Below are 27,161 nucleotides of genomic sequence, written 5' to 3'. Positions count from 1 at the left end.
CAACACACCCTTCGCAACCTCGTTTTCAGCAGCTTCCTTGATTGCCTCACACACAAGACAACAAGTTGAGCTTCAGCCTCTCATTTATCACAGACAGCTGTATACTGTAATATGTTCTGCAGGCAGATTATTGTCCACATCCATCTGGCCCGTTAGTTCTCCGTAGCATGGGTCACGCCGGGTGAAACGCGTTCCTGCATAACTTTTCTTTTCTCCAACTTTTCTTGATAAAATTCTTCTTCCCAGATGGCCAGCCAACGTATGTCTGTAGTGCTCATTGCCCTGTGATACGAGGGAACACGAAGGTTTAAACCAACGGAGCTTTATTTACAGAGTGCTATCTCTCACATTGCTATTCTCTCTCTCTTTTTCCCGAACCAAGACTTATAGAATTCACTGACCCTCTCAAAGAGCGCCTGACAAAGCCCCCCCCCCCCCCCCCCCCCCCCCCCCGCCCCCCCACCCCCCACACATCTCCGCAACCCCACCTAAACTGCACCTCTTTGGACTGTGGGAGGAAACCAGAGCACCCGGAGGAAACCCACACAGACACGGGGAGAACGTGCAAACTCCAATTGTTTGAGTTGGTTTAGCCTCATCTGTTCCCCTACTCGAATTAGATTTGTCAAGAAAGAAGGCAATATTTAAGAATTTGGCAGGTATAAGAATGAGGGTATTATTGTGCTCAAGTCATTCAGTCAGCCACAATCATGGAACAGATCTGAATAAATCATGGATAGTATCAACGATCTCAGATGTAAAGCAGGCTGTGGTGTGATATTCATCAGGGGCAATCCAGTTCATCAGAATTTTACAGGGACACTGTGTACCACTCTGCTCGAGTTCCAACAAGACACTGGGTCCTTTAAAAGATTTTTGCTGCATCACTTAAGCTTCATTAAATTGCAACTGATGTAGCTGGTCTGAGGGATGTGTTCAATCTCAGCCACCGATTGGTTGAATCTATCCGCATTGGGACTGCATTGATTTCAATAATAGCTTCTAAATCACAGCGAATAAAAACATCACTGTTGGACAGCAAAAGTTGCAGTCAACTCCGCACTGAACGTTAGCTGGAATCGCACCAAGGTAAGGAGAATAAAACTGTTTTGTGTGGCATAAAAGTGAGATGCATCTATATGTTCTGTGTCAATTTAAGACAATTATACTTCATGCTGTTATAAAAAATACTGACTGAAAAATATGCATTTAGGATAATTTCCTATTGTGGAAGAATAGGAATCAAGCCAAACACCAAGTATCGTCAGGATTGAATGAAATAGGTTTTCAAACTGAGCTGAGAAATATCAAACTCCTTGCCTGAAAGAATTAAGGAAACGGGTCCAGTCGTAACTTCCAAAGGAAATTAGATCAATGGTTGAAAAGGAAGAATTCGCAGTGCTCCAGAAAATGGGACTCATTAATACTGCTTATTTTCCTCGGGCAGCTGTCTTTCAGAGTTACGACAAGGGGTGGGGCAGTTCCCTGACAATGTGTCGTGGACTTACTCAACAGGAACGTTTAAACTTTAAGGGCGGCAAGGTGGCACTGTGATCAGCACTGCTACCTCACAGTGTCAGGGACCCAGGCATAATTCCAGCCTTGGGTCACTGTCTGTATGGAGTTTGCACATTCTCCCCATTAATGTGCTTTGACAAAGAGTCATCGGACTCGAAACGTTAGCTCTTTTCTCTCTCTACAGATGCTGCCAGACTTGCCGAGATTTTCCAGCATTTTCCCTTTCGTTTCAGATTCCAGCATCCGCAGTAATTTGCTTTTCTCCCCATGTCTACATGGGTTTCCTCCGGGTGCTCTCGTTTCCTCCCACATTCCAAAGATGCACAGATTGGCCATGCTAAATTGCTCCTTAGTGTCCAGGGATGCCCAGGCTAGGTTATGGGGTTACAGGGATAGGGTGGGTGAATGGGCGAGTGGACATGGGTAAAGTGTTCATTTGATGGACCGAATGGCCCCCTTCTGCTCTGTAGGGATTCTGTGTTCCAGGATTACTGTTCCTATTTACCAAAAAAATAGTGAAATAAAAAACTTCAAATGCTGAAAAGCTAAATGAGCAAAAAAAAGACTAGGGGTGGGACTGCAAGTCAGATCAGGCTGCTTGGGTCTGGGAGGCAGGTAGTTTAATACTTCCTCAAATCTATTTCCTTCTTGTCTTAGGGTTTTTTTATTTTTTTTACTGAAAATGCATATCGTTGTCCAGTGTTTTTGGGGCTGAGAAAAGTTCACACCTAGTTGGAGAGTTTACAACTGATTCAGTCTGAGAATGAACAGAGGAGGAGAGGGTCGTGTAGGACCCAACTCTTCTGCAAGAGCTTCATTGTAACTGGTCAGTGAAAGAAGCACATCAGCACCAATATTAACTCTACAGGTTGTTGTGATTTGGAAGTCGCTGCCTGAAAGGGTGCTGGGAGCAGATTCAATAATGATTTTGAAAAGGGAGATGGAAATATATTTGAAAAGGAAAAAAACTAAGGTACATGGCAATGGGGAAAGAGTGAAGGAGTGGAGTTGGTTAACTCCATCAAAGAGTCCGCTGATAGAATGAATGACCTACTTCTGTGTTTTGTGATTCTGTTTAAGTGCAATGTATAAACAGCAACATCACAAATTATGTTGAGATACTGACTGGTAAATGTGGTGGACATGACATTTTCATCCTGATTCATTTTTGCTGCAGTGCTAAGCTTCTGTGAACAATTAAATGCTTGTGACTGAATTTGAAATGAGCATTTTTTTTTCATTGCTGCCTGCAGGGCTCATGCTTCCTGCATGCGAATGACCACCCACAAACTTCAGTCTGCAGACACCATTTTCCCTCCCTTCCCATAAACAAAGCAAAGTTATATGTAACGTTTGGTTCAGAGGTGCACGATCGCCTCAATATAGTTGCTACTCCCAGGAGTGTAGCTTGTTGAGATTTGCACACGTACAAGTCAATTAAACACCCATGCACTCTCTTCACACAACCCCCCCCCCCACCCCCCCCCCCCCCCCCCAACCATCTTGCTCCCCACTGCCTTTTGGCCTAGTACCAGTGCAGCTAGAATGAATGCACCCAACATTGCTGGAGGTGCCGCTTCCAACTATTGTGCATAAAACAATTAAACTAAATTAAATAAACTGAGGGACAAATTAAAAGGGGCAGCCCCTTAAAGGTTTACTGCCCTAAACAAAAACAATGCACAAACGAAACTTAAAACATCAAATAAAAATGTGATTGAAAGAGTCAATAAAGCACCCCAGTCCCTGCGGTGTCGAGCAGGCACGGATGGCTTTGATGGTGCCCGTGCACACCGCATGTTCCACTCCAGGGACACCCAGCTGTGAATAGAGCAACAGTAGAGGGACAGACAGTCGGATCAGACGATCACCTCAGTCTCCCACTGCCTGGATCTGTTTATGACAAGTTTGGCCAGGCCCAGGAGCTTGTTCAGGAAGTGGTCTTCATCCCTCCCTACCCCTCTCTGCACCGAGAGCAGAGCTGCTTATAATCAGCATAAAAACCACTACCAGCATGAGAGACTTAAGCACATTAATCTAGGATGAACCACCAGCCCTACTGGGGCAGTGCCATTGGACACCGCATGCCCTCACCAATATATCGAGGGGTAAGTGTGCAACCAATGCCTCTGAGCTATGTGTTACCTACAACTTTATATCGATGAATAAGTCACCGGCCCAGACTGTGGTCCTTTAGAAAACTTTCATGAACATCCCTGGATGACATTGCACAAGGATTTCTCGACATGATCTGAGTTTAGTACGTGTCAGCATTTCCTGTCAGTCTAAATACAAACATCTTTTGACGGCCACTTCATTGCCAATCTCTCAACAGCGAATTAGTTATCAGGCTGCTGCCAGAGGATCTGGGTGGTATTTTGGTGGTGTGGATTGCCACTATCTTTAAGCTTTGCTTTAAAAATTAATAAACTTGCTTCATTTTTCTTCTGATTTGATATTGAATATTAAACCAAGGTCAACATAAGAACAATACCAGCCGAAAAGTGCTCACGGTCAAAACTGTTAGCTCATACTAACAAACATTCCCCGCCGCCCAACTTAAATTAAACATTCAGACAAATCTCTGAGTGCCCAACCATGGTAACGGTGAAAGAACCAAGTTTTCCTGAACCATGATTTCATTGCACCCTGAAGGTTAGTCCACACATAAATCCATCAAAGTTTATGCCTACTTTTCCGGGTGAACATTTAAAGTGTTAGATTTTGTATTTATTCCTGAGACTGACTATTGCCTAGACTGTCAGCATTTCACAAGATAATGAAGGACAAGGAGTACCATTAACCCATCCTGTTTTATCCATCCAGGGAAATGTTTATCTCACACCATTGTTGCATTCAGTTGCTTACTTTTAAATAATTCTCAGGTTTTTGTCGCTAAACACTCATGGTTATACTGCACACTGACCTCTCTTTGTGTGAAGAAAAATTTCCTGCTGACTTTCTTTCCTCATAATGCAATTTAGGATCAACCTTGTGACTCTTCATTGCCCTGCCTCCACTTCAGGAATGTCTCCCTTGTGTCTCGATAAAACTGGAGATAGTATTTAAGTGTGGCCCGGCTAGACTTCTGAGCAGCTTTTCGTCAATCATTTGTAGGAAACAGGTGTCACTGGCGAGATCAGCATTTATTGCCCATCCCTAATTGCCCTTGAGAAAATGGTGGTGAGCCGCCTGTGGTCCATGTGACGTAGGTACACCCACAGTGCTGTTAGGGAGGGAGTTCCAGGATTTTGACCCTGCAACATTGAAGGAATGGTGATATATTTCCAAGTCAAGATGGTGAGTGACTTGGAGGGGAACTTGCAAGTGATGTGTTCTTCTGTGTCTGCTGCTCTTGTCCTTCTAGATGGTAGCGGTCGTGGGTTTGGAAGGTGTTGTCTAAGAGGAGCCTTAGTGAATTCCTGTAGTGCATCTTGTAGATGGTACACACGGCTGCTACTGTGCATAGGTAGTGGAGGGAGTGAATGTTAAAGTGATGGATGAGATGCCATTAAAGTGGACTGTTTTATCCGGGATAGAGTCGAGCTTCTTGAGTGTTAAAGCTGCACTCATCCACGCAAGTGGACAGTATTCTATCACACTCCTTCCTGTCTTGTGCCTTGTAGATGGTGGACTGGGTTTGGGCGAGTAAGGAGGCAAGTTATTAATCACAGTTTCCCAACCTCTGAGCTGTTTGATCGCAGCTTCCTTTGATTTGTATTCTCCTATTGGCCTTGCATTTATCTGTGAACTATGAGCTAACCTCCAGAGGTTATTATCTCTTTTATATGATGAGGATTTCATTGGGGAAGTGTTTTGGTAATATATTGCATATGCACTGTAGCAGACTGGCAAGAATCTCACTGCTTTTAGGTCTTTGTAGCTGTATCTACCCATTGGATAGTCATCATGACCAATAGGTTTCCAGTGTGCTTTCCAGATTTACTTTTGTTCCTCCCATTCTTTCTGACAGTGTTGACTCATGGGGAAGAAATGGTTCAAATCTCCCTCCCTTGGAGCACACAACTGGGGGGGAGATAGTGGATGATTATCGGCAGCAACAATTGTTTCCGCGTTTGCTAGCTAGCACCCCCTCGCCGGCCCCCACCCACACTCCCCCATTCCCCCCAACACAAAGAGTGTGGAAGGAAATAGGATGACTGGGAATACACATGGCTTTAGGAAGTCATAGAATGGGGTGGGAGAACAGAGGGACCTGAAGCAAAGATGACAGCATTAAACTCCAATCCAATTAAATGAGATGAATGAAAATCGCTTATTGTCACAAGTAGGCTTCAAATGAAGTTACTGTGAAAAGCCCCTAGTCACCACATTCCAGCGCCTGTTCGGGGAGGCCGGTACAGGAATTGAACCGTGCTGCTGGCTTGCCTTGGTCTGCTTTCAAAGCCAGCAATTTAGCCGTGTGCTAAACCAGCCCAAGGTGAAGGTCAGTGAGGGGTGGGGCATGTAAGTGGTGGTGAAGGGAGGAGGGTAGGGAATCAATGAGGTGGGGGTCTCTGTAAAGGATATCGAACAGCGAACAATCTGAGAATTTTCACAATCATTAATTCCAAGATAACAATGGACTGGGTCTTTCCAGCTGACACCATCTCAGCAATCTCCAGACTGTAAATAAGTTAAAACTATAGGTTGAATAGAAAGCCTAATTGTTCTATTTTTCTACCTTGTCCCGGGGTCGCCGCTGTCCCACGCCCAATTTAAAATTTTGGAAGAAAGATTCCAGACAATGGGAAAAACCAAAGGAAGTGCGGGAATCACGATTTGCCATTTAAATTCCGATGTATATCTGTGAACCTACTTAATTCCTGAGTTACCTGACATAAACCAACACTACCGATCAGACTGGATCCCAGACAATGAACCAGTCAGATATGCCACAGAATATAGGAGCCCTGGTCTCCAGTCCCCCACTCTCAACCCACCCCTGCACTCCCAGCAAGTTAGGTCAGTTCAAACACCCCTCACAGACAACCACAGGAGCCAACCTGCATGCAGCAAGACCCCACAAACAGTGGGTTAAAAAAAGAAAGACTTGCATTTATAAGCAGTCGCTTGCTGGTACAGAACACGGGTTTTGCTGAAAAAAGAGACATACTGCCAAAGGTTTTCATTAAGACTGATTTGCAATAATGCCAAATCTCAAAGGGAGCAATAATTTATAAAACATGAGAAGAGAGTGATGATTGGCTAACAAATGACTCTGATTGATCTAGGCCTTGTCATGAAGAATATGCCAGGGAACAGCTAACTGTTAAGCTTTTGTTTTCATTCAATTTTGTTTACGTTCAAACCAGGCAGATTGATTCTAATTGGTCAAGGCATTGCCATGGAGAATGAACCAGGGAAAGGCTGTGCCCCAAACATTTGTTTAGCTAAAAAAAGGTGCAACATGTGAACATGCTCCTTCTGTCTCCAAAGGACAGGTCCCTGAGTGTGAATATGTGTAGCTTCCAGTATTGTAAGTGAGCCACACAGCAAGCCCAACTGATAATCCTAAATTGGTTTTAAGTGCAATTCTTAGCAGAATCAAGAATTGTCCAAATCACATACAATGTTGGACACTACGTTTTGAGTTGTGCATGCACGGGCTTGTGGGGTACGGTCAGTACTTTGCCTGTTACGAACAGTGGAAGAGACGTGCTGTTTGATACAAAATCCTACATCGGGATTTGAAACCACGACCTCTTGATAGGGAAGCTGGGGTCCCATCTCTTTCAAAAGATAATCTGCAACAGTTTAGCATTGCCTCAATATCACACTGGAGTGTCATTATAAGACCATAATACACAGGAGCAGACGTAGGCCATTCAGCCCATCAAATCTGCTCCACCATTCAGTGAGATCATGACTGGTCTGTTGTGATGATCCTCAACTCCACTTTGCCGCCTTATCCCCATAACCCTTGATTCCCTTAATGAGTAAAAACCTGCCCATCTCAGACTTCAACATACTTAACGACCCAGCATCTACACTGCTTTGTGGTAAAGCATTCCACAAATTCACTACCCTCTAACAGAAGAAATTCCTTCTTATCTCTGTCTTAAATGGGTGACGCTTTCCTTTGAGATTTTGCCCTCTGGTCCCAGACTCTCCCATAGAGGAAACAACCTCTCAACATCTGCCCAGCCCCTGGGAATCTTATGTCTCAGTAAGGTCACCTTTCATTTTTCTAAACTCCAATGAGTGCAGACCCAATCTACTCAACCTCTCCTCATAAGAAAATTCCTCCATACCCAAGATCAACCTAATGGCCCTTCTCTGGGCTACTGCCAGTGCCAGTATATTTGCATTATAGGCTTTCATATCGATCCTAAGTCAACTGGTGAAATGTGAAATCAGACACATCTTGATAATGGATTTATCTGCATAATGTAGCATTATAAATGCCTGCTTTCTACCCATCAACCCAGTGTCCATACAGAACAGGAGCAGAATTAAGGCATTCAGCTACCAAGTCTAATCTGCCATTCGATCCTGCCTGATAGGTTTCTCATTCCCATTCTCCTGCCTTCTCCCTGGAACCCCTGATCCCCTTATTAATCAAGAACCTATCTATCTCAGTCTTAAAGACACTCTGTGTCTTGGATTCTACAGCCTTCTGCAGCAAATGTTTGCTTCACACTATCCAAGATGGCGCCAAGCATGGCGACTCTCTGCAAGCTCCCTCACACAGATCCTCTTCTTACATCTCCTATGACCGTACAAATCTCTTAATTTAATTCTAACACTAACACTATCACTAACCTTTTCCTTTTATTACCTTGTGTTGCCCTATTACGTATTTTCTTTTCAGTTACTTAATGATCTGTTTGAGCTGCACGCAGAAAAATACTTTTCACTGTACCTTGGTACACGTGACAATAAACAAATCCAATCCAATCCAATCCAAAATGTTCCACAAATTCGCCACTCTCTGGCTTAAGAAATTCTTATTCATCTCTGTTTTAAAGTCTTGAGCAGTAGTGGAAACATCTTCTCCATGTCCACTCTATCTAGGCCTCTCAGTATTCTGTAAGTTTCAATAAGATCCCCCCTCATCCTTCTAAACTCCATCGAGTCCAGACCCAGAGACCCCAACTGCTCCTCATGAGACAAGCTCTTTATTCCAGGGATCGCTCTTGTGAACCTCCTCTGGACCGTTTCCAAGGCCAGCACATCCTTCCTTAGATGCGGGGCCCAAAACTGCTCACAAATTCCAAATGGGGTCTGACCAGAGCCTTATACAGCTTCAGCCGTATATCAATGCTCTTGTATTCCAGTAAGAAGTCTTCCAACACCACATTAAAGTCCAACAGGTTTGTTTCAAATCACTAGCTTTCGGAGCACTGCTCCTTCCTCAGGTGAATGAAGAGGTAGGTTCCAGTCCAATGCTGGCATCTCCACATTTTGTATTCTAGCCCTCTCGAAAGGAATGCTAACATTGCATTTGCCTTCCTAACTGCCGACTGAATCTGCACGTTAACCTGAAGAGAATCCTGAACTAGGACTCCTAAGTACTTTTGGGCTTTAGATTTCTGAAGCCTGTCCCCATTTAGTGTTGTTGATGCCTCCCCACATCCACTCTACATATCTTTGTATTATCTTCAAACTTAGCAACAATGCCCTCAGCTCCTTCCTCCAGTTCGTTAATGTGTCCCTGCGGTCTCTCATTATAAATGCTCTTAGTACTTAATTTAACAATGCCCTTCACCGGTGTATCTTAACAGTGTAATTAATAAACCATTAGCATAGGCTGGACTGAGATTTGAACCCCCAGCTTTCCTAAACACAGGAGAAGAGTGCTTCTTCAGAGCCACAGCTGACACTTTCAGTAAAAGACAAAAGAGACCGACCCATTCTGGTTTTATGTTTGATAATATGGTAAACCCATCAACATGATACTCAATAAAGTTAAACCAGTCCACGGAGATATTCACACACCAGAATGCAAGAGTGAAAAATATTTCTGGTGGTTTCTGGTTGAATGACCTCTTTGTAAATGATAAAAACACTGGATTTGTTTATTATGGTTGACCATTGCCAACAGTGATGTTCAATAGTAATTTAAAGCGTTGAAACATTTGCCCCGTTTTCGGTGTCTTGTTATGGTCTTGGCGTAGCATAAGCTGCTTCCTTGATGTTCACTGTGACAAAGGAAGGTTCAAACGTGGAGATAACTTCAACACGTTTATTAAACTATTTACAATTCTCCTACTCAAATTTGCCTCTCCTGTTAATCCTTCTATAGCTACTCAGACTGACAAACCAATCTGCTACAATCCACGTGGTGGGTGTAATGTTGAATCAACCCTGTGTCTGTACTCACTGAGTGTCTCCACTGGAAAGAAGAAGATCATGTGTGCTGTGTCCTTTATATATGGGATGGTGTAATGCCCCCCTGTGGTAGTGTCACCTCTGTGTGTATCGTGAATGCCCATTGGTTGTGTCCTATCTTACTGACCTATTGGTTGAATGTCTGTGTGTCATGTCTCTGGTGCTCCTCTAGTGTCTAGCTAGTCTACGTGTACTTCCATTAACCCCTTGTGTATCTATTGTGATGCATATCACCACATCCCCCCCTTTTTTGTGTTACATATTTTCTGTACACTGTTAAAGTAAATTGAACAAAAAACAGGTAGATAAGTGATGCTCTGTACACGTTATGATAACAGTGATCATTAAACAATAAGTCTAACTCATATGTAAAAGTCCAAAACCCATCAATTATCATGGTTGAATGTCTTTCTTGTTGGGTTGGTGAGGTGGTGATGTTGATGGTGGCATGTGTTGTGAACGCCACCAGTGTCCCTGTGCATAAGGAACCAAGAAGTGGTCAAATCACTTTGTTGTCTGATTTGGAGTCTTTATGCTTGTGATAGCGATGTTGGATGGCATCTGTCCTGAAAGCCAGGTTGCTTGTTGGTAGTGCAGCACACGTGAATTGGGAAGATGCATCGTCCTGCCATGGTATGTCATTGTACTGAGCTGAGCAGTAACAGTGTCCCTCATGGGCAGAGTTGTACCATGTCGTACCAGTCGTAGTTCTATTGGTGTAGTCTTTGTCGTGCTTGCTGTCGACGATGTTGCCTTCGGTACGCGTCGTGTCGCTGTCTTTGATATGGTTTTCATAGGTTGTGATGTTGTGTTGGTTGGTTCTACTGTTGCGTTCACTGCGCTCAAGGACCACACTCAGTGGATAATACGAGTCCTTCAGCAGCAGGGTAGCATGGTGGTTAGCATAAATGCTTCACAGCTCCAGGGTCCCAGGTTCGATTCCCGGCTGGGTCACTGTCTGTGTGGAGTATGCACGTCGTCCCCCTGTGTGCGTGGGTTTCCTCCGGGTGCTCCGGTTTCCTCCCACAGTCCAAAGATGTGCGGGTTAGGTGGATTGGCCATGCTAAATTGCCCGTAGTGTCCTAATAAAAGTAAGGTTAAGGGGGGTTGTTGGGTTACGGGTATAGGGTGGATACGTGGGTTTGAGTAGGGTGATCATGGCTCGGCACAACATTGAGGGCCGAAGGGCCTGTTCTGTGCTGTACTGTTCTATGTTCTATGTTCACACAGTTACTCGTGTCAGCGTGCTTTGTGGCATCTGCTGTCTCCTTGAGCGTGCCGTCACTGAGTTTGCGGCGCTCCCCGTCTGGAGTCATGTCCGGCTTACTTGAATCAGCTTTGGCTTGTTGATTCTCCCCATCTGGAGTCTGGTCTGTGTCACCTGAGTCAGTTTTGGTTTGTCGATGTTCCCCGTCTGGAGTCTGGTCTGTGTCACCTGAGTCAGTGTTGGTTTGTCGATGCTCCCCGTCTGGAGTCTGGTCTGTGTCACCTGAGTCAGTGTTGGTTTGTCGATGCTCCCCGTCTGGAGTCTGGTCTGTGTCACCTGAGTCAGTGTTGGTTTGTCGATGCTCCCCGTCTGGAGTCTGGTCTGTGTCACCTGAGTCAGTGTTGGTTTGTCGATGCTCCCCATCTGGAGTCTGGTCTGTGTCACCTGAGTCAGTGTTGGTTTGTCGATGCTCCCCGTCTGGAGTCTGGTCTGTGTCACCTGAGTCAGTGTTGGTTTGTCGATGCTCCCCGTCTGGAGTCTGGTCTGTGTCACCTGAGTCAGTGTTGGTTTGTCGATCCTCCCCGTCTGGAGTCTGGGCTGTGTCACCTGAGTCAGTTTTGGTTTGTCGATCCTCCCCGTCTGGAGTCTGGGCTGTGTCACCTGAGTCAGTTTTGGTTTGTCAGGCGGGATTGCTGGCATTGCGGCGGTGTCGTGGACAGACGGGATCGCTGGCAGATCGGTGGCCTCGTTGCAGGAGACGTCCGGAGGAGGCATGATAACCGGCGGAGCAATGCGGTTAGGCGGTGGGCAGGGAACTCTCCGCAGCACCCTCCTGTTGCGCTGGAGAATGGAGCCGTCAGCCATTTGAACAATGAAAGACCTTGGGGCGGCCTTCCTGACAACAACAGCTGGGGCTGACCAACCTCCCTCAGGCAACTGGACGCGAACATCTGCTGGAGCCAGCGCAGGCAGATCCATGGCATGAGCATCATAAGTGATTTTCTGCTGGTCCCTGGACCGCTGCACTTTTTGCAGCACCGTGAGGTAGTCAAGGTCTGGAATATGGATGGCTGGAACAGTCATCCTCAGGTTGCGGGTTCATGAGCATCTGCGCCTGAGACAAACCAGTCGACAGAGGGATTTCCCTGTAAGCCAGCAGCACCAAGTTGAAATCGGAGGCTGAATCTGCAACCTTGCACAACAACCGCTTGACAATATGAACCCCTTTCCCGGCCTTCCCATTTGATTGCGGGTAATGGGGATTAGAGGTGATGTGCCTAAAGTTGTAGGATTGTGCAAAATCGGACCACTCCTGGCTGTAGAAACATGGACCGTTGTCACTCATTACTGTGAGTGGTATCCCGTGCCTGGCAAACATCTCTTTGCAGGCTTTGATGACAGACCTGGATGTGAGGTCCGACAATGGTGTAGGAGGGAGGGTTTCAGGTATGTGGATAATTGGAGCACATTCTGAGGAAGGTGGGACCTGCACAGACAGGACAGTTTGTACCTGAACCAGAGGGGCACCAATATCCTGGGAGGGAAATTTGCTATGGCTCTTCAGGGGGGGGGGGGGGGGGGGGGGGGGTTTTAAACTAATTTGCCAGGGGGCTGGGAAAACGAGCTGTAATCCAGAGCCAGTGTTGAGAGTAGTGAGGTACTGAGGAGGGTATCAAGGTCGCAGGAGTGTACCAGCAGACAGAAAGGTGGGTTGAAGTGTATCTACTTCAATGCAAGGAGCATCCGGAATAAGGTAGGTGAACTTGGAGCATGGATTGGTACTTAGGACTACGATGTTGTGGTCATTACGGAGACATGGTTAGAACAGGGACAGGAATGGCTGTTGGAAGTTCCGGGGTATAGATGTTTCAGTAAGAGTAGGGAAGGTTGTAAAAGAGGTGGAGGAGTAGCATTGTTAATCAAGGATAGTTTAACAGCTGCAGAAAGGCAGTTCGAAGGTGATCTGCCTACTGAGGTGATATATAGGCCAAAGTTAGAAATAAGGAAGGAGCTGTCACATTGTTTTCTATAGGCCCCCAAAAAGTAATAAAGATGTGGAGGGAGAAATTGCAAAACAGATTATGGATAGGTGTGGAGGTCTCAGGGTAGTTGTCATGGGTGACTTTAACTTTCCAAACATTGATTGGAACCTCTATTTGTCGAACAGTTCGGATGGGGCAGTTTTTGTACAGTGTGTGCAGGAGGGTTTCCTGGTAGGCCGACAAGAGGGGGGAGAGGCACATTTGATTTGGTACTGGGTAATGAACTGGGCCAAGTGTTGGATTTGTTTGTGGGAGAGCACTTTGGAGATAGTGACCACAATTCGGTGTCTTTCACTATTGCAATGGAGAGGGATAGGGTCATACGGCAGGCCAAGGTTTATAATTGGGGGAGGGGTAATTATGATGCGATTAGGCAAGAATTAGGATGCATAAGATGGGAACAGAAACTGTCAGGGAAAGGCACAAATGAAAAGTGGAGCTTGTTCAAGGAACAAATACTGCGTGTCCTTGATAGGTATGTCCATGTCAGGCAGGGAGGAAATGGCTGTGTGAGGGAACCATGGTTCACAAAATAGGTTGAATGTCTTGTCAAGAGGAAAAAGGAAGCGTATGTAAGGATGAGAAAACAAGGTTCAGTTGGGTCACTTGAGGGTTACAAGGTAGCAAGGAATGAGCTAAAAAAAAAGGGCTTAGGAGAGCTAGGAGGGGGCATGAGAAATCCTTGGTGGGTCGGATCAAGGAAAACCCCAAGATTTTTTACACTTATGTGAGAAATAAAATAATGACCAGGGTGAGGGTCGGGCCGGTCAAGGACAGTAGTGGGAACTTGTGCATGGAGTCAGAAGAAATAGGAGAGACGTTGAATGAATACTTTTTTTCAGTGTTCACCAAGGAGAGGGGCCATGTTTTTGAGGATGAGAGTGTGATACAGGCAGGTAGGCTGGAGGAGGTAGATGTTCTGAGGAAGGATGTATTAGCAATTTTGAAAAACCTGAGGGTCGACCCCTGGGCCAGATGGGATATATCCAAGGATTCTTTGGGAGACAAGGGATGAGATTGCAGAGCCTTTGGCTTTGATCTTTGGGTCCTCACTGTCCACGGGGATAGTGCCAGAGGACTGGAAAGTGGTGAATGTTGTTCCTCTGTTCAAGAAAGGGGATAGTAATGACCCTGGTAATTATAGGCCAGTTAGTCTTACTTCGGTGGTCGGTAAGTTAATGGAAAAGGTCCTGAAGGATAGGATTTATGACCATTTGGAAAGTTGCAGCTTAATCCGGGATAGTCAACATGGATTCGTGAAGGTTAAGTTTTGCCTCACAACTTTGATTGAATTCTTTGAGGAGGTAACTAAGTGTACAGATGAAAGTAGAGCAGTTGATGTCGTATACATGGATTTTAGTAAGGCATTTGATAAGGTTCCCCATGGTCGGCTCATGAAGAAAGTAAGGAGGTGTGGGATAGAGGGAAATTTGGCCAATTGGATAAGTAACTGGCTATCACATAGAAGACAGAGGGTGGTGGGAAAATTTTCAGACTGGAGACCAGTTACCAGCGGTGTACCACAGGGATCAGTGCTGGGTCCTCTGCTATTTCTGATTTTTATCAATCACTTGGAGGAGGGGGCTGAAGGGTGGGTCAATAAATTTGCTGATGACACCAAGATTGGTGGAGTAGTGGATGAGGTGGAGGGCTGTTGTAGGCTGCAAAGAGACATTGATAGGATGCAGAGCTAGGCTGAAAAATGGCAGATAGAGTTTAACCATGATAAGTGCGAGGTGATTCATTTTGGTAGAAAAAATATGAATGCGGATTACAGGGTCAACGGCAGGGTTCTGAGGAATGTGGAGGAACAGAGAGATCTTGGGGTTCATGTCCAGAGATCTCTGAAGGTTGCCACTCAAGTGGATAGAGCCGTGAAGAAGGCTTATAGTATGTTAGCGTTTATTAACAGGGGGCTTGAGTTTAAGAGCCGCGGGTTATGCTGCAACTATACATGACCCTGGTGAGACCACATTTGGAATATTGTGTGCAGTTCTGGTCACCTCATTATAGGAAGGATGTGGAAGCATTGGAAAGGGTGCAAAAAATCTACCAAGTGATGCAAGAGGGGGAGGAGGCCTCGGTGGAGGAGCTGAAAGGTAAGTAGGAGGAGGAGCTGGGAGAGGAGATCGACAAGGGGACGTGGGCGGATGCCCTGGGGAGGGTGAATTCCTCCTCCTCCTGCTCGAGGCTCAGTTTAATTCAATTTAAGGTGCTGCATAGGGCGCACATGACTGAGGCAAGGCTGAGCCGGTTCTTTGGGAGAGAGGACAGATGTGTCAGGAGTTCAGGGAGCCCAGCAAACCACACCCACATGTTTTGGGCGTGCCCTGTGCTGGAGGGCTTTTCGAGGGGCGTCACGGAGGCGCTGTGAAGGGTGGTTGGTTCCAGGGTTGAGCGGGGCTGGGGGCTCGCAATATTTGGGGTTGCAGTGGAGCCGGGAGTGCAGGAGGCGAAAGAGGCCGGTATTCTGGCCTTTGCGCCCCTGGTAGCCCGACGGAGGATTCTTCTTCAGTGGAAGGATGCGAGGCCCCCGAGCGTGGATTCCTGGGTCAACGATATGGCCGGGTTTATCAAACTGGAGAGGGCCAAGTTTTCCCTCAGGGGGACAGTGCAAGGGATCTTCCGGTGGTGGCAACCGTTTCTAGACTTTCTGGCAGAGCGTTAAAGGATGGTCAGTTACAGCAGCAACCCGGGGGGGGGGGGGTTGTTTTTTTCCTTTATTGGGTATGTGTATTTGTTCTCATGTTAATTATTTTTGTTAATTTATTGTTTCTGTATTAGTGGGGGGGGGGGGGGGGGGGGGGGGGGGGGGGGGGGGGGCTACTGTTATTTTTATTTTTATTTTCCTCTGTTTTTGTTGGTTAAAACTTGTTGAAAATTTGAATAAAAATTATTTTGAAAGGAAAGGGTGCAAAGGAGATTTACCAGGATGCTGCCTGGTTTGCAGGATAGGTCTTATGAGGAAAGATTGAGGGAGCTAGGGCTTTTCTCTTTGGAGCGGAGGAGGATGAGAGGTGATTTAACTGAGGTTTAAAAGATAATGAGGGGATAGATAGAGTGGACGTTCAGAGACTATTTCCTCGGGTGGATGTAGCTGTTACAAGGAGGCATAACTATAAGATTCAGGGTGGGAGATATAGGAGGGATATCCGAGGTAGGTTCTTTACTCAGAGAGTGGTTAGGGTGTGGAATGGACTGCCTGCTGTGATAGTGGAGTTGGACACTTTAGGAACTTTCAAGCGGTTATTGGATAGGCACATGGAGCACACCAGAATGACAGGGAGTGGGATAGCCTGATCTTCATTTCGGACAATGTTCGGCACAACATCGAGGGCCGAAGGGCCTGTTCTGTGCTGTACTGTTCTATGTCTGTTAGAAATTTCACCACTTCCAGATAACTGGAGAAGTAGTCGACCAAGAGCACGTAGTCGCGCCCATTGGCATGAAAGAGGTCTACCCCCACTTTAGACCACGGAGAGGTCACAATCTCATGCTGTTGCAGTGTTTCCTTGGGCTGAGCCAGTTGAAACTTCTGGCAGGTTGGGCAGTTGAGGACCATGTCGGCAATGTCCTGGTTGATGCCCGGCCAATAAACTGCCTTCCGAGCTCTGCGTCGATATTTATCAACCCCAAGGTGACCCTCATGGATCTGTCCGAGCACCATAGCTCGCACGCTTTGAGGAATGACGATCCTATCCAGTTTAAGAAGGATTCCCTCAATGACCGTTAACTTGTCCTTAACATTAAAGAACTGGGGACATTGCTCCTTTTGCCAGCCATGGACGAGGTGTTGCTTCACGCGCTGCAGTAGAGGATCCTTGGCAGTTTCTTCACATATTTGGACCACTCATTCAACAGTGGCTGGTAGGTTGCTGGCACACAACTGCACCTGTGCCCCTATGTGGCAGATGAAGTCGCCCTGTTCACACGGCATGGTGATGGATCGGGATAGGGCATCGAAGTTATATCGGCGGAGACTAAGAAGAATTTGCTGTAGCAGAGGTGTCATGTCATTTAAATCCTTCTGGATTATGTGGACTAAAGGCCTATAGTCTGTTTCCACCGTGAACTTCGACAGGCCGTATACGTAGTCGTGAAACTTGACTATTCCTGTCAGGAGATCCAAGCACTCCTTCTCGATCTGGGCATACCGTTGCTCGGTCGGTGTCATGGCCCTGGAGGTGTATGCCACTGGAGCCCAGGATGAGGAGTCGTCTCGCTGGAGGAGCACCGTCCCAAAGCCGTCCTGGCTAGCGTCAGTAGATTCTTGGTGTCCCTGGGTGGGTCAAAGAACGCCAGTACTGGGGCTGTGGTGAGCTTCGCTTTTAGCTCGAGCCACTCCTTTTCATGTGCGGGCAGCCACTGGAACACTGTTGACTTCTTTACGAGATGCCAGAGGGCCGTGGTGTGGGCTGCCAAATTGGGAATGAATTTCCTGAGAAAATTTACCATCCCGAGGAAGCGGAGGGCCGCCTTCTTGTCCCCCGGGGTCTTCATGGCGTTGATCGGCAGCACCTTGTCAGTGTCCGGTTGCACACCGTGCTGTGAAATGTGGTCACCCAGAAACTTGATAGCGGATTGACCAAATGAGCATTTGGCCCTGTTGAGCTGAAGGCCATTTTCATGAATCGGCTGGAAGACCTGTTTGAGGCGGGCAATGTCATCCTCGGGCGTTGTGGACCAGATGATCACGCCGTCCACATAGACTCGTACCCCCTCGATGCCCTCCATCACTTGGTTCATACTGCGATGAAATACTTCGGAAGCTGATATGATACCGAAAGGCATGTAGTTGTAGCAAAACCGGCCGAACAGAGTGTTAAACGTGCACAGCTTCCAACTGGAAGCGTCCAGCTGTATTTACCAGAAGCCACGGGAGGCGTCCAGCTTGGTGAAGAATTTGTCATGAGCCATCTCACTGGATAACTCTTCACGCTTCAGGATCGGGGAGGACTCTCGCATGATGTTGCGGTTCAGGTCTTTGGGATCAATGCAAATGCAGAGTTCACCAGAAGGTTTTTTTACGCAGACCATGGAGCTGACCCAGTCTGTTGGTTCCGTGGCCTTTGAGATGATGCCCTGGTCTTGGAGGTCTTGTAGCTGCTTTTTCAGACGATCCTTGAGAGGAGCCGGCACCCGGCGTGGTGCACAGATCACTGGGGTGGCGCTCGGCTTGAGCAAAATTTTGTAGTGATATGGGAGCATACCCATTCCGTCAAACATATGGTATTGTGTGAGAATGTCGTCTTTCTCGGCCTGGAGATTCACATCGGGCGGGGCAATCGCCGGTGTCGAGGACATGGTGTGGCCTCACTGGACCAAATTCAGGAGCTTGCAGGCGCGAGCAACGAGCAGGGACACCCTGTCAGGCTGGATGATCTCGAATCGTATAGTTGCCTTGATTGCCTTGTGAGATACCCCTAGCCGACACGATCCACTGGCAGCTATGGCATTGCCATTGTAGTCAAGGAGCTGGCAGGCTGGTGGAAGAATGCTTGGTTGGTCACGGATGCTGTCGAGATCTGACTGTGATATGAGGTTCGCAGACCCACCGGTGTCCAGTTTAAATCTGATGTGAGCCTGGTTGACTGTGAGGATAGCACACCATTCGTCGTCGGGATCCACACTGAGGATCGAAAGGCAGGTTGCAGGTGCAGTGGAGACTCGCTCGCGTGTGGTTATGATGTCCACCCGATGTGGAGACTCGAGGCAGTCAGCATCAGGGTCCGTTGGGCTGTTGGGATCAGAATCCTGCATGTCTTGTTGTACCGAGCGGACACTTCTGCGCCGTATCTGGGATCGCTGGCTGATAATCAGCGGAGCAGACCTGCAGAAGGCCGCGTAATGGCCAGACTTTGCACACTGTAGACATCGCCGTCCATTGGCTGGACATTGCCGCTTTAAATTGTCGGAGCCACCATTCGGACACGTCATAACGTTGACGTCAGCGCGTTCCGTGCGCCAACGCTCATGCGCAGTGCGGTCGGCCGACGTACGCACCAGCGCATCAGGATTTTCGGCCTCGTCGACCACCCGGTCATGGTGCGCATGCGTAGGGACCCGGGAATAGCGAGCGAAACGGCCACTCTCCTCGATACTCAAGTCTTGCATTTTTGCTGTGGCCTGCACCCGTTCTGCCTCGTGGGAGGCCAGTTTTGCAGTTTCTGCCGCCCTGATGTGGGAGTAACAATTCTTGGCATGCTCATGGACCCAGCACGTCTCGATAGCGACGGAGAGGGTCAGCTGTTTGATTTTGAGGAGCTGCTGCTGCAGGGAATCGGAGTGGATCCCGAAAATGATCTGATCCCGGATCATGGAATCAGCCGTCGAGCCATAGTTACATGACTGCGCCAGGACGCGGAGATGGGTCAGGAAGGACCGGAAAGGTTCATCCTTACCCTGAAGCCTCTGTTGGAAGATGTACCGTTCAAAGCTCTCATTCACCTCAATTTCGCAGTGGCTGTCGAATTTTAGCAGAACTGTCTTGAACTTTGTCTTGCCTTCGCCATCGGCAAACGTAAGCGAGAAGTAGATATGGATGCCGTGATCCTCCGCGGTCGAGAGAAGTAGCGCGATCTTCCTGGCATCTGATGCTGCCTCGAGGTCGGAGGCCTCGATATACAGGAGGAACTTTTGCTTGAAGATTTTCCAATTGGCGGCGAGGTTGCCGGAGATACGGAGCTGCGGAGGAGGCTGGATGTTTTCCATTTCGCTGGATGGTCGCTTTCTGGTCGTTGCAGATTCACTCGAGGTAGGTTCGGCAGGATTAATAACACACTGGTACCGTGATGTCTTAGGCAGGTTGTTTCGATGTTGACTGCAACTGGATGCAGAGAAGCTAGAAACAAACGACTGACACAGGAGATGATCCAACACTGTTTTATTTAACTAGTGGACTGCTGTACATGTTCAGCTGTGGGTTGACACTCTACTAATCCAACTGATGACCTCTTACTGGCTTGACCAGACTTACTAGCTACCGCATGGTAATAGTGCTCACTAACTTGTGCACTCTGACTGTCTCAGTAGCTGGGTCCTAAGAGAGGGAGAGTCTTAATGCCCTGTGGGCTTCATAGTGGTGGTGTCCTGTCTGGTGATTGGTTGTTCTGTGTTGTGTGTTCATTGGTCATCCTGTGTGTCAATCACTGCCTGTCTGCATCTCATGATATACATGAGTGGTTATTATGACACAGGAGGCCAGCACGGCACTGGAGCAACCCACGCCGCTCCAGCTGCCAATCCCGGCGTCAGATGGGTTCTGCGGGTCTGCGCATGCGCAGTGGGACCGGCGCCAATGCGCACATGCGCAGTGGCTCACTTCTCCGCGCCGGCCCCAACGCAACATGGTGTAGGGCTACAGGGGCCAGAGCGGAACAAAAGAGGCCCCCAACCCGAGAAGTCGGCCCGCCGATTGGTAGGCTCCGATCACGGGCCAGGCCACAGCAGAGGCCCCTCCCGGGGTCGGGCCCCCCTCCCCTCCCACCCCACACCCCCCACCAGGCCGCCCCCCGGATGCATGCACACCAAGGTCCCGCCGGGTAAGACCAGATGTGAACGCCGCCGGCGGGACTCGGCTGTTTTGCGTGGCCACTCGGGGGGGGGGGGCACGTGAGCGGGGGTGGCACGTGAGCGGCCCCCAATTGTGCTGTCACCAATGGCACCGATTCTCCGGAGAATCGGCGTGGTGCGATTCACGCCCGTCCCAACGATTCTCTGGCCCAGCCCAGTGAATCCAGCCCTGGAATCCGACAGTGCAGGTGGAGGCCATTCGGCCCATTGAGTCTGCACCGACCCTCCAAAAGATTGATGTTGAAAGTCAGTGTCAGCCAAGTTACCCTGTAAGACAGGAACAGTACTTTGAATTCTGCCAAGTGCCTGCTACAATCTTGGATTCTGAAGTTCACTTAAAGTAATTCTGCAGTTTAAATGTCTTTGTTCCACAGATATTTGAAGTTTTTTATTATTCGTTCTTGAGATGTGTGCATCGCTGGCTGGGCCAGCATTTGTTGTTCATCCCTAATTGCCCTGGAACTGAGTGGCTTGTTCAGTGGGGAGCAGTTCAGAGTCAATCACATTGCTGTGTGGATCTGGAGCCACCATCAGGCCAAACCAGCTGAGGAAAGTTTACCTCAAGGACATTAGTGAACCAGATGGGTTTTTACGACAATCGGCAATGGTTTCAAGGTCATCATTAAACTTTTAATTCCAGATTTTCATTGAATTAAAATTTCTCCATTTGCTGTGATGGAATTTGAACATTCTCCTGAAGCCCCTCCTCATGTGCACGTGAGCTGCAAAGTTCTCCGCTCACTCGGGGACTCAAAAAGGACTTCCAGATTGGTGTTTCTGTCCCATAGCTGCTGGTTAAACTATCTTTCATTAAGAAAATATAGGCTGCAATTCAACAACTCTGAGGGGTCATGGTGGGTGGGGAGGGTCGGGGGGCGGGGGGGGGGGGGGGGGTGCAGATGTGGTGAGAGAAGATCAGCTGCCTTTGCATCCATCCTGAGTTTACTCCATATGAAAAGAAGGACAGTTAGCCAGGAGGGGCTGGTTTAGCACAGTGGGCTAAAGAGCTGGTTTGTAATGCAGAACAATGCCAGCAACATGGGTTCAATTCCTGTACCGGCCTCCCTGAACAGGCGCCAGAATAAACATAGGACATACAGTGCAAAAAGAGGCCATTTCGCCCATTGAGTCTGCACTGACCCTTAAGTCTTCACTTCCACCCTATCCCAATAACCCTTCCTAACCTTTTTGGTCACTAAGGGCAATTTATCATGGCCAATCCACCTCACCTGCACGTCTTTGGACTGTGGGAGGAAACCGGAGCACCCGGAGGAAACCCACGCAGACACGGGGAGAACGTACAGACTCCACACAGACAGTGGGGAATCGAACCTGGGACCCTGGTGCTGTGAAGCCACAGTGCTATCCACCTGTGCTGCCCACAATGTGGCGACTTGGGACTTTTCACAGTAACATCATTAAAGCCTACTTGTGACAATAAGTTATTATTATTATTACCTTATAACTTTCAGACCATCTGCAACCATCTGACTCACAATCATAAAATATTTATATTCCCATTAAGACAAAGACATGTGACTGGCAAGAATATCTTTTAATCATCTGCACTCTTGCTATTCTGATCAGACTTGATGGTGCCACCAACTTTTAAACAACTCCCTATGAAGATCAGTAAAATCTATTGCATAAGAATATCCCACTGATTTGAAGCGAGTCTTATTGCTGATGTGTTGATGAAGAAGGGTTGGGGGACAGAAACACCAGTCGGGGCTGAATGGTCACTTTGCATGCTGTAAATGTGCCCAGAGTGTTCTTGGTAATAAGTGAGATAATGGCACCGAGTAGACCAGCGATGCCATTTTTACAGGGTATACATTTGAGCAAGGTCTTCCCTTCCTTTGGCCAGCTTGGTGAGGTCATTGAATACCTTGTTGTACAGATTGCCAGTTTGTAGATTGGTGGAGGTTGCACTCCGTGGGCGGTATCTTGTGAGGCTCCAGGCAATGGGATGTCAGGCAAGTGCGGCTGTGTAAATCGAGCAGGAGGTAAAATCTCAGCTTCCTGAGGACAAGATGAAAGTTAGTCATTGAGTAGCAGCGGATTGTGGGTGGATTGTGATTCCCAACAGCTAGTGGCCAGAACATGGTTTTCATGCATTAGCATGTTATATCTGCTCATTAAAACACACTTGGCCAGCTTAATTGTACCTTTGGAATTAAGTAGGCAGATTTGCTAATGGCTAAAGGTGGCGTGCAGAAGGTGAGGTCTTCTTGCTGCTGAATTTGGCGTGAGTAAGAATTGCTTTTCTTCTATGAGGAGCTTTACTGAACCAGGGGAGGGAAGACATTGATAGTGGAGATTGGGTGGTGGCAGTGAAAGCGGAAAAGGGGAATGGGTGAACAAGGGAGGGAGATGGAAGCTTTACTGAAGCTCTAGAGAAGCGAGGGAGGAGGCTGGACTACACAGGGAAAGTCGTCTACAATCTTGAAGCATGATTGTGGGAAATCAGGGATTATCGAGGGAAGGTGAATGATGAGGATTTGGGAGTTGAGGGTATCAGAGGACAGGTTGAGGATGATGGAGGGAGGGAGGGTTGAGGATGGTGGATGGTAAGACGAGCATAATGGGGATGTGGGAGGGGTGCAGTTTCACTCTGTTTGGGAACTGACCAATAGTGAGGGAGGCAGTTATAGAGTGAATGATAGTTGCTTAAGGGTGATGTGGGGTGGGCTGAGTGCCACTGAAGACAGGGCAAAGATGATGGAGTGATGGGTTAGACAGGCAATGACACCCCCATTGCATCCAAATTCGAGCTAGAATGAAGTCCCTTCAAGAGACCTTAACTCCTCACAAATTTTTATTGTGTAAGTGTCAGCTGATGCAGAGATTGAGACCTCCTCACAAACAAGCAGAGTGGTGCGGCTGGGTGACAATGCTTGTCCGGATTCAATTTAAATATGGCACCCAGGCTGTTGACCTGTGAGGTGACAGCGGAGTCGACAGCTTCCTGCCTGTCCCCACTGCATGATTGGCTGGGACCCTCACCTCTGCATATCTAATTGGCTGCCTATGACTTTCAATGTTCTGCCATACCATCTTTGAACGGAAGTGCCGTACACTTCAGGTCCCAGCGTCGGGAGCCAAGATGTGAGAAGAGCTTTCCACCCCGTGTCTCTTCTTTTTCCTCCTAAAGCCCACAATCTGCAGTGTCAGCTTCAATTCCATTGATAGCACCTTGCCTCGGAGTCACAAGGTTTAATATTCAAGTCCAACCCCAGGGCTTGAGCATAAAGCCCTACGTTGAGTCTTCAGTGCCAGCGATAGGTGAGTTCTGCACCGCTGGACGTGCTGCCTTTGAATGTGATGTGACGCTGAGGCCCTGCCTGCTGGGGTGGTTGTGAAAGATCCCATGGAACTATTCTGAAAATGAGCAGCGGAGACTCCCCGGTGCCCTAGCCAATACTTATCCCTCAATCAACATCACAAAAAAAAGATTATATGCCCATGATCACATTGCTGTGTGTGGGAGCTTGCTGTGCTCAAATTAGCTACCTAGTATCCTACTTTACAACAGTGATTACATTTGAAGTATTTCACTGTCTGCAAAATGCTTTGAGGTTGCGGAGATTGTAAATGCAAGTCTTTTCTTTCTCCACCTTGATTGTACTACCTACCCCTGGGCTTGCAAAATCCGACCAACTGTCCTGGTTTGAGACAATTCACACCTCTTTAATCTGGGGTTACCCCTATCTCTGGATCTGTAATGATTTAATCACCTGCTAATGCTCACATTCTAAGCATTGTCTGGCATCTTTGAATTTGTCCATATAGATGTTTCTGGAACATACCTCTTCATTCACCTGAGGAAGGAGCAGTGCTCCGAAAGCTCGTGTTTGAAACAAACATGTTGGACTTTAACCTGGTGTTGTAAGATTTCTTACTGTGCTCACCCCAGTCCAACGCCGGCATCTCCATATCATTTTCTCTTTGGAGCGGAGGAGGATGAGTGGCGACTTAATAGAGGTTTATAAAATGATGAGGGGATAGATAAAGTGGACGCTCAGAGACTATTTCCTTGGTGGATGTAGCTGTTACAAGGGGGCATAACTATAAGATTCAGGGTGGGAGATATAGGAGGGATATCCGAGGTAGGTTCTTTACTCAGAGAGTGGTTAGGGTGTGGAATGGACTGCCTGCTGTGATAGTGGAGTCGGACACTTTAGGAACTTTCAAGCGGTTATTGGATAGGCACATGGAGCACAGCAGAATGACAGGGAGTGGGATAGCATGATCTTGGTTTCGGACAATGTTCGGCACAACATCGAGGGCCGAAGGGCCTGTTCTGTGCTGTACTGTTCTGTGCTCTATGCTATGCTCATTACCCAGGAGTTATCTCGATGTCCTTATTTCACATGGAAGAGCTTCTGCCAAAGTATCTGGCAGACTTTCCAGATGCTGTCCTTTCAGATAGTTCTGTCCCTATCACTGGATTACATCTGGGTGATGGCTCCTTCCCCTCCTACAGGATCGTGATATGGCCCCTAAAATGTTTCCATTTTCAGTTAATGTTTCTGCGATGACATGGCAGTGATGAGGCGGAGACCGTTCACGTGAATAAACAGAGTTTATTGAAAACAAGGAACAATAGTATAGAGGCCACCGGCCTTGCTGCCCTGGAGCAAGAGGGAGCTGCTGCTCTCGGTCCCCATTGGTTCCAGAGTCTGACGATCCCCCTCTGCTGCAGTGTCTTAAAGAGACAGGCACCTCAATCTAGTACATCCCTCCCCCTTTAACCCTTTAAGACAATCATCAAAATTAATCTGCTCAACCCAAATTCTACACAAACATTATACACACAAGTTGGGCATTTGTAAAACGATGCGGTGATTGTTCAATGATGAGATATTGAGGCTTGCATTTCACATAACACTTCTACTAGCAGGCTTTAAATGTGTACAGTTACAAATATAGTCTTGCATCAGATTCTTCTAAACAGGCTTGCTGCTTTCTGAGTTCTGTCCTAGACTCTGTGCTGACCAACTTTCATTTACTCTGTGGATGCTGGCATTCTCCAATCCTCCGTTGATCCTTTCTCTGTCAAGTACCTGACTCGACAATGCCTACAGGTACCATCATCACATTACAACACAGCCTTATGTCTTGACAGCTGTTCATTTAGTCCTTTAAGGTTTTCTGTTACCCACTTTCTGGGTTCTCTCTGTGCCCCCTCCCTCTCCGGGGTCAGAGTCTTCAACTGCTCCACCCTCTCAGGGGTTTCTTTTACTGCCTGCTCTGAGTCTGACATTGCCTCTCCCTTGAGGACTTATAACCTCCTCTGAGATCCAGTGTTGCCTCTTCCTCCAGGTCTTCACTACATTCTCTGAGATGGTCTATTGCCCTCTATCTGGGGTCTCCTCTGATGTCCCTATTCCTTCTCCTTTGTTCCTTCTTATGATTGTTGAATTAATATTGTACAACTTTAAATGCATTACCGCTTTAAAGCTGTCAAAACCATTTTTTTAACTCGCTCACATGCTGCTGTTTCTCTCTGTGCTTACCCACGCTTCAGGAGTTTTGGGTGGAAACTGCAGCTCCTCCTTAGCAACACCCTTCTGAACCGTTTCACTTCTCTTCTTTTAGGTGAAGAAACCTCTCAGCTACCTAAAAAAAGTCAGTTTTCTCCCGATGTGCCTTTTTTATATCAGTTTCACCAACAGATCCAGTGCTGTCAAAATTCACAGGGCTATGTTCAAAAATTTTCTTTCCATTTAGTTGAACAGATGGAGGTCTTCCCTGCCAAAGATCCCCAGACCTTTGCTGCCTGCAGTCCACCAGATTAACAACTTGGAGTCTCAGCCTCCTCTTTCCAAAGCTTCTGGGGCAGGTTCTGCAGTTCCTTGGGGCATTTGTCCCTTTTTGACTTTTGACACTGCTCCTTTTAACTTTTCTCTTTTCACTTAATTTCCCTTTTTCTTAAACTCAGGATCATAGCTCTCGATTCCGAGGGTTATTTTCTCTTTATTTGTTTTTTTAAAAACATTTTCCGAAGCTTCTAACTGTCCTAGCCAATTCCAGTTTGCTCTGTGTCTGCTCCTCAGGGTCTGGCCCTATCTATTTGTCCAACAGGCATTCGAGTGAGTCTTTCCTTCCTTCAGACTTACTGAATACTCAGGCTGTGTCCCCGTGATCAATCCCATCCTCATCGCCAATGTGGTGGCCTGGCAGCGACGAGGCGGAAACGCTTCATGTAAACAAACAGAGTTTATTGATGACAAGGACCAATGGATGGGCAGCAGAGTGGCACAGTGCTTAGCACTGCCTCCTCATGGCACCGTGGTCACAGGTTTGATTCCAGCCCAGGGTCACTGTCTGTGTGGAGTTTGCACAATGTCCCCTTGTCTTCGTGGGTCTCAGCCTTTAAATCTTTACTACATTGCTTCCCAAGGTATTCTGTCCAGGAGGAGACTCCACCTCTGGGGTGATCACCTGCTCTCAGTCCCCATTGGTCCCTGGAGTCAGGTGACCCT

The 27,161-nt window shown here is 47.5% G+C and overlaps 1 protein-coding gene across 1 annotated transcript in view; it reads left to right on the top strand.

Moving 5' to 3' along the window:
* The first annotated feature begins 884 nt into the window (after positions 1-884).
* The window catches only part of s100b (S100 calcium binding protein, beta (neural)), a 53,859-nt gene continuing 27,582 nt past the window's right edge, over positions 885-27,161 (top strand). The window contains exon 1 of the mRNA XM_038788155.1: positions 885-1,089. The gene's annotated coding sequence lies outside the window, so the exon portion shown is untranslated. The remainder of the gene's footprint in view (positions 1,090-27,161) is intronic.

The sequence above is a fragment of the Scyliorhinus canicula genome, chromosome 2, assembly GCF_902713615.1.
Source record: "Scyliorhinus canicula chromosome 2, sScyCan1.1, whole genome shotgun sequence".
Taxonomy (NCBI): domain Eukaryota; kingdom Metazoa; phylum Chordata; class Chondrichthyes; order Carcharhiniformes; family Scyliorhinidae; genus Scyliorhinus; species Scyliorhinus canicula.
This window is presented reverse-complemented; position numbering and strand designations above follow the sequence as displayed.